Below are 8,634 nucleotides of genomic sequence, written 5' to 3'. Positions count from 1 at the left end.
GGAATTATATTTATCATTTACAATAGCCAAAGTTGAAATGCATACTGATGCATTTGAGTGCTTTGAAGGTTAAGAAGCTAGCTCAGTGTGTTAGGCACTCATTGCAGAGATATGTGTTCATATGCAAGATGGCAATACGAAATGTATGCATGGTGGACTCATCCTTTCTTTTGTCTCAAGTTGATAAACCTACATGCATATGTACTTGGTTTTGTAGCACAGCATGTGCTATTATCAGCAACGAACCTGCACCAGACAGTGGTTGCTATACAAACTAACATAGCTTCAGTATGGTGATGGTCTAGACATTGGTTTGTTCACATGGGGACTTGAAAAACGTAGGCAGTGACCCCCAATGATGAGCATAAAGTGATAGTCCAAGAGGTGATTAGGTATCCAAATTCAAGACTGTGCGACCAAAGAGTGACTTCATGTATCCTGGCTTTGACAACAGACAATAGAGTGATCCTGGACAAATCATCTAATATCAGCGACATTACTGTGTTATCTTCTATGAGACGATTTGACTTCTCACATGTTGGTGGCATTATTTAGCCCATTGCTGGATTGAGTAGAAGAAGTTCTACACAGAAGAGAGCGGATCAGATATCACAGGCCTCCGGCAAACATACTTTACGGTCTGCTCATTAGATTCAGAAGTTTTTCGGCACATTTATAAAAAAAATTCACAAGCCTGTGTTGTGGGCGGATTTGAAGCTTTAAAATACAAGAGACAGTCATATGAAAGCTTCCCTTAATGATGGAGGTAATGAAGGTAGACGCATTCCCATTTAGTATAATACACTTCTATAATATTTTGTTTTTAAAAATTTTCATAGGTAGGTTATGTGATTTTTCTACTTTCCAAGTCAGTTCTACAACATGGGATTATTTTAGCTCATGGTAAGTGCTAGAAAAGAAATTAGCAAAGTAGAGAAATTGCTAAGTGAGCACACATCTCAGCTTCACCTCTTAACCAATGTGTGATCCTGGGCATCTCATTTAATATTGTATTGCCTAACCTGTCAAAATTGCCAGTCCTTAAACCTTTCAAAATTGTCACCCTTCAAAGTGATTTCTTTCTGGGAGTATGATTTTCAAAAAAGCCACACTCATTTTTTCACTGGCTATAGTGTTATATGTCTATAATAATGGTTGAATTAATACAATTCACACCACAGTCAGTTGTTTCTTTTCTCTCTAATGGCAACATTGCATAAAAACCATGTGCCTCTACGAATCTCAATCTGTCTATGCTATGGTATGTGTAGCTTTCTCCTCGCTTCCCATTGGTCTTCTGTATCCATGCTTGAGAACTACTGCATTCTGGGAGGCAGCTAATCTGAGTCGTCTGTCTATTCTACATTATGTGCACCTTTTTCATATTATCTGTAGCCTTCATGTATACTATGGTCGGAATACCTTTCTCGTTGCTTATATTGATGAAAAGTGCCCTGTACCTAGGCCAGAACACAGAATCCTCATCATGGACTGCTAATGTTGGCCTTGAAATGCTTCTTGTTTATCATTTTGATTAAAGCAGGAGGGTAAGGGGACTGGCAGGGAGTATGCTGCGAAGCAGCACATCAAGCTATGTATTTTGATCCTGATGAGGGGTACGTGATCAGATATTCTGGATCCCTTTATTTCTTTGTTCGGTGGAGGTAGTCCCAAAGCTGTCTGTGCCCAGGGCCCCCAAATTGATTAAGATGGCCCTGCACCCGTGGCCTGCTACAGACCAAGAAAATGTCACTAAATTTCGAATTTTCGAATTCAGGCCATGGACAGTAAGCGCAGCAAACCACAGCATGATCACTGTCACCCAGGGAAGTGAGACGTGACCAGGAACATATCCCACTTCCGGAAAGTCCCGGCAGCAACATGGGAGGAAGAGCCAACAAGCCCGAGGGGGGAGCCCCGATCACCTGACCGACCCGAGACCCTCGAAGGACCACAAAACACTGTTAGAAGATCGAAAACTGACACCAGGCACGTACGAGGCCCGATCGGAGACGTCTCCGAGGGAGAATGCAGAGAGAACCCACACCCGATACCACCTGAGAGAAAAGCCGCGACCGTCATCTCACCTCCAAGGGTATGTGATCCAGGGTGTCTACCACCAATCGAGCACAGACAAGCTGCGCGCCTAAAAAGACTAGAATGGACTAGAGTGGTTTACTGTTACTGTTGATGGTTGGGGATAAAAGCATTTATAAGTTTGGGAGGAATGTGATGTCACGTGTCACGGAAGACCTGGTCTCGTGTCAGGGGGCAGGGCACGGGAATAAAGGAATCACCACATCTGGCAGTTTAGCGCCAGTCTGGGTTTATACAACCAACATACGAGTCGCGTCTTCCTTTCTTACCGCGCTACGACCTTAGGCCTGTGCAGGCCCCCGCACCATATCGTGGCTCCCCAGCAGCGGAGACCACCAGCATCACACCCAGTAATCATATGTCAGAAGCTGAAAGTAAAAAAACAAAGGGAAGTGCCTGTTGGAGCCTCTCTGGAGCCGCGTTAGGATTTGCACTTTTGCTGTCTTCATTCTATTGAGGCGCATGCAAGCTGCATCTGCAAGTCACTGTGCGTCTGCCTGCCACTCCACGTGTTTGTTGGCTTCAACGTCTTGGACTTGGACTTCCACGTATGATACATTTGTTTTTTGTTCTCCATCTGCAATGTGCAAATTGGCCACTCCACCCCAACCCCCCTGCTTTGCAACTTGCTATAAAGGACACGGGCACGCGCCCCTGAAGTGCCTGTTGGAGCTCCGGGTGGCTCGTGGAATGCGACCGAGTTTTTAATCCAGATTTGTCTGGCTCATTACTAGGGTTATTCACCTTGGCAGCTTCATTGCGATAGGTGACAGGAACTGGCGAGCTACTTTCTTTTCACTATTTTTATGTGGGCTTCCATGTTCTCTGTTTATTTAATGTGACAAGTCCATTTGTTTTCGTAAATTGTTAAGCCAACCAGCTCCTCCAAAAAGCGCAGCACCGTTCGCGTAAACGTGTTGGCAATCGACGGCTTGGCGTCCCTTGTCTTGTCTTTAACAGAAAAGTGTTTTTGCAATCTCGCATGTTTATTAGGCAACACTCCCAAGATGTATTGGGCAATTGTGTCGCTTGTGAGGCACGGGTGTGTGGTCAACAAGGGCCACAATTAGGCACTTAGCTGTGTACTCCAGTGCTTTGTTTTTTCCTGTTGGGCAAAATTGTATTGCACACTTAGACGTATACGCCAATAGCCGCAGAGCTGCTTTTGTCTCTCCAACTTTAGGATGGACAGAAGTGGCAAACGTCTCCAAGACGCTATGCCAAAAATGTCCACTCGTCCCCATCCACCTATTTCCACTCCCAGCATGTCGGCCTCAGATTCGCCCACACTCATTGAGGATCCCCCATGCCTCTATTAATGTATCTATTGATGGGATAGCCCGATCGAATGACTGCCCTTCAGATCCCTTTCTCTTTCCTTCTATGCCAGCGAATGCACTTCCATTTGAAATGGGGATGCCCATAGTTGAAAAGAATATGTTTTCAATCAAAGAAGTTAATGACACTATAGCAAACTCTGCAAAAACAATGTCAAATATAACAATCAATGGCAATTCCTTCTTGGGTGCTTCACAAGAAGATTTTGGTGTCCAGGCATTTCATCGACAACAATTGGTCGACAGGACATTTGGTCGACGTAATTTCGTCGAAAATCAAATGGTCATTTTTTTTTAAAAATGTATATATTTATTTTTAAGGTTGTAGTTTAGGGAAAAAAAGGGTTTTTTTTTTAAAAAAAGGGGGCTTGGGGGGACCCCCCCCCCAAAAAAAAGGGTAAAAATACAAAAAAATAAAAATTGGACCATTTGGTTTTCGAAGAAACTGGTTCGACCATTTGTCCAGTCGACCAATTTTTTTCGATGAAATGTCTGGTAACCGAAGATTTTCCCATGCCCTTTTCTGATACCTTGATGCTTGCCCCAGTGGTAATGGCGGAACTCGACAAGCGAGTTCGCAGATCTCTGAGTCCTTCATCCCCACCATTAGCTCATCCGCACATCACGAACAAGGGAACTTTCACAAGTCCAACACTGCCCCGCATGGCGTGCTATCACATTTAAGCAGTAAGTTTCCTCTAAGCTGCCCAAACATTGCACTATTGAAGGCTAGTTCTCACACTGTAGATGAATTGGTTCCCAGTCAAGAGTCTTTACATCTTCAATCTCCAGAACCTCCACATCCCAAATGCTGCAGCAATACGCAGGCCACATTCATCTATACCATTATTTCCACTCGAGGAATCCCTTATTGACCTAAATGACCATGAAGTACAAAAAACGTTCTGGTCCTAACTCAGATTCTCAATTTATTGGATAAGGTACATGAGCACACCCACTATGCAGTTAGAGAACTCAAAACATCCATATGCGATATTCTCACAAAACTGAATAAATTGGAAGGATTTATGCTGGCCCGAGAGACCTGTCACTCATTTCAGGCCACTCATTCAGAAAGAGCCTCGAACCTTCGCAAAGAGGTGCCCGTGACTGCGAACGTTGGTAGCTCCACATTTTCACAGCACACTCAGACCAATGATCTCATTGACTTAAATACTGGACAAGTGAAATTTTATGCCCAGGTGGTTCAGGGCCACACCAATCATAACTCAGGCTTCCAAGAGAGTCCACAAATTGATCTGGTCGAAGTTGCAAAACTTCAACATGATAGAATATTGGCCATTGAACATATTTTGCTTAAAGCAAACTTGGTGTCACAGGACTCAACCGTCAAAGCATTGGATACAATCGCATTAGAAGCTCACACAGCGTCTATGCAGGATTCCCCCGATAGTCCATCAGCAATGACCGTTTTTCTAGACCTGCAGGCGGACATGGCCCCTGGGCTAGATGCTATCCCTGAGGAAACCTCCATCCAGGTTGAGTCTTTGCAAAGCAAACATTCCCGGGAGGATAGCTCAGCGGCAACGTGCTCGCCTTGAAAGCAAGACGACACAAAGCAACACAAGTTCGATCCCCGGGTCCGAGTTTAGAAACCTCAGGGTATTTAAGCGCGTTATAAATACGCAACTAAGAAAAACAACTCCTGTAACAGCGCCTCAATGCCCCTGGGCTGTGTGAGCACTTTAAAAATGCAAAATAAATAAATTGTACAAAAAACATTACCTCTAACGCAAAGCTAAAAGACTAGACATGGGGGTCCAAAAAAGAAGACATCAGCCTAAAAATTCCAACTCCAATAACAGCACAAATGCTTCTCCCAATTCTAATTCCAAAAACATGCCCCTAAACAAAATCAAAGGTCATAATTCGAGCATTAAGAAATCATGCAACATCTCGCTCGATGAGGCAGTCCTTGACCTGAACAAGCTTAATGCAGGAAGCAAAATTTTGCTTCAATTAAAGGAACATGAATCAAATGAGTCATCCACTCTTCTAATAGAAACTTCTTCACAGCTTATGCACAGACAAGCTTGTTCTCCCAAGGTTGTTGCATTGCAGCCTTCAACATCTCTTGTTACATCTCATAGATGTTAAGAACAAAATGTACCTCTTGTTCAAACCCAACTGTCCAATTCTTTTCAAAACTCCACAAGCTACAATTCTGATCTCACTTGGCCCAAACCCCATATCTGCTTTTGACAATCCAGGTATGAATGATATAGCAAAGCCCATAAAGCATGCTGACAGCATTATTGGCCTTCAAGCGATAAAACCCTTGCAACCCATCTTTGCTATTGTGATATAACACCAACATTTGCAGATGTGTCTGCCGATATGAAGCTCATTCTAGGATGGGTCAGTGATGTTTCTCTAAATGGTCAAGCCAGTATACATCTCTCGTTCCTTATGAGACTCTTCCACCAAATTCCTGCACTTCGTAATCTCATCTCAGACGATGTGGATTGGATCAAACTACCAAGTCGCAATAACAATCGTATGCTATGCAAACTTCACTCCCAAATAATTGCTAAGCTGCTATGGGACCATCAAACAGAACTAGCTTCACTTGGGTTTGAACTACATGCATTCTGGTCCATGAATGATTCCAGCACGTTTATTGAGTTAATGCCGACCACCAATTTAGATGTGCCTCCTTTGGGAATAGTTGAACAACAATCTAACGCTCTCTACAATGTGTTATGACTTGATGGTCGTGAAGATTATGGGGCCTCTGTCCACAAGTTCCACTCAGAAACTTAGAAATAACTTCCTGAGCGATCCTTGAGGCCACAGGTTTTTTGAGTGCCGAAGAACGCCAGGAACCAGGAACACCGGTGACCCCTCGACCGCTGTAAAGCAAGCAATGGGTCAGTACAATGGCAAACAATACAATGAATAGCGAGGTAACAAATATCAAGGGGTTTACCAAGAGTCTGGAGACGGGAAGAGCACAGATGAGAATGGAGGTGTTCCGTGTGGCTGCAGAGTGTAGCAAGCGGCAGCTGGTAGGCGTAGATTGTTGTAGAAATAGGCACTGCAAGACCTGTATGGAAAGGGTATTCCAAAAGGTAACAGAAGAGGAAATCCGACAACAGCCCGTTAAGAGTTCCAAGGTCAAAAGCCAGCCAAGTTTGTCGAAACCAGGGGTAATCCAAAAGGAATCCAAAACCACAGTTCAAAGGTCCTGAAACAGCAGAGCAAAACAATATCCAAGGGCTTGACAGAGGAATCCAAGAAGAACAGTCTGTAGTCCAGAATCAAGATGTGGAGACGGGAAGACGCTGAACAGTGCCTGATTGGGTCAGCTGTGAAGCACTGAATGAGCGTTCCTTCTCCGGTTTTAAAGGGGTCTAGGAGTGTCACATGACCCCATCACGTGACTGATGATGTAGCACGTTTCCTTGTCACATAACCCACGTTTTCAAGAACGCTGCTGGGTCTTCCTGGGGGCGTGATGAAGCAAAGAAAAGGGCTGATGTCTCCGTCGACTGTCTCCAAGACGCCAGGGCAGTTGCCAGCGTTGCAATGAGTGAATATGACCACAGCTCGTTGGATGCCCTTGTGTGTTCTTGTTGTAGAGCCGCTGCCGTGCTGCTTGAGAGAGTGAGGACATGAGGTTAGAAGGTGAAGGCAGATCAAGACCTGAGATGGAGGGCTTAGTGGCTGCACGGGTAAGGTGACCAGTGGATGGAGTAACAAATGTAATGTTGGGGCAACTAGAATCCTTCTCTAATGTCTGAAAGGGTTTAGCTTAGCTGGAACCTTTTATCAAATTATCCAATGATAACAAACCTGTAGCAAATTCATAATCTCTATTTCTCTCTATACTATCCTGGAACTGTTGTGGCTTCAAAAACGTGTTCTCCTGGCATATTTCTTCATATTTATTGGAATTACCTTCTCTTATTCTTTTACAGGATGCTATGGGGCTCATTACGAGTCCGGCGATAGCTGTGCCTGTAAAACCGGCAGGCTGCCACCAGACCCGTAGTGAATTACCGGTGGTGGACTTGCTAGATTTACTGGGGCATTACAACCCCAGTGGTCTGGTAAATCCGGCGTCATCAATTCTGTTAATCCCCATTCCCGTGGAGTCCCATTGGACTCCACGGGAATGGGGACTGTGGAAACACTGGCACCATGTGGTAATGGTGCCAGTGTTTCCGCGACCGTCTGCAGCCGGGTGGTGTTACGCCCGCCAAGTCAGACCTGGTGGGTGTAAAGCCACCCGCCCGTAGAACTCACAGTTTGCTGGTACGGTTTTACCGGCACTGTTCATTCCGGACCAGCAAACTTGTAATGAGGACCATTGGCCCTCATTACGAGTCCGGCGGTAGCCGTGCCGGAAAAACTGGCAGGCTGCGGCCGAACCCGTAGTGAATTACCAGCGCTAGACATGCCGGATTCACTGGGGCATTACAACCCCAGTGGTCCGGTAAATCCAGCGCAGCAATTCTGTTAGTCCCCATTCCCGTGGAGTCCCATAGGACTACACAGGAATGGGGACCGCAGAAACACCGGCACCATGTGATAATGGTGCTGATGTTTGTGCGACCATCTGCAGCCAGGTGGTTTACACCCGCCAGGTCAGACGTGGCGGGTGTAACACCACCCGCCCGCAGAACTTGTAGTTTGCCGGTCCAGAAAATGGTGCTGGTATGGTTTTTCCGGCACCGTTCATTCCGGACTGGCAAACTTGTAATGAGGGCCTATGTCAGAAATAGGGTTTGGGGCAAGGGACGGTGCTCAGTTTTTAAGAAACGAGGCTGACTATGGAGAAACTACACTTCCCAGCATGCTGTGGGACTGTGTGTAGTCTTTTGGTTTCGCGCGGAGAATCAACTGGCTAATCAAGTAACTTCTTAAGTCCTCAACCGCTCGTGCTCCAGTGCAGATAATTACTGATTATAAGCACAGGCGGCGACGTTGGTGTGTGTGAGAGGACCGAGGAAAGCTATGGGATGCCGAAGGTCTGTTGGGCTGTTTCCCGGGCCGCGGCGGTGAGCAGGAGCAGCTGAGGGACATGCAGTGACAGGAGCTCGTCTAGCGTGAAGAATGAATCATAAAAACATTTATCATAATGACAGCAATCGTGGAATGCACCAAAATTCAGTTACAATAGTTGCATCGCATATTGCATGCATATATGTGACGCTCCCATTTTACTTTATTTTTG

This window comes from Ambystoma mexicanum, chromosome 9, assembly GCF_040938575.1.
Source record: "Ambystoma mexicanum isolate Mex_15411 chromosome 9, UKY_AmexF1_1, whole genome shotgun sequence".
Classification (NCBI taxonomy): domain Eukaryota; kingdom Metazoa; phylum Chordata; class Amphibia; order Caudata; family Ambystomatidae; genus Ambystoma; species Ambystoma mexicanum.
The sequence above is the reverse complement of the archived record's forward strand: the minus strand, read 5'-3'. Positions refer to the sequence as shown.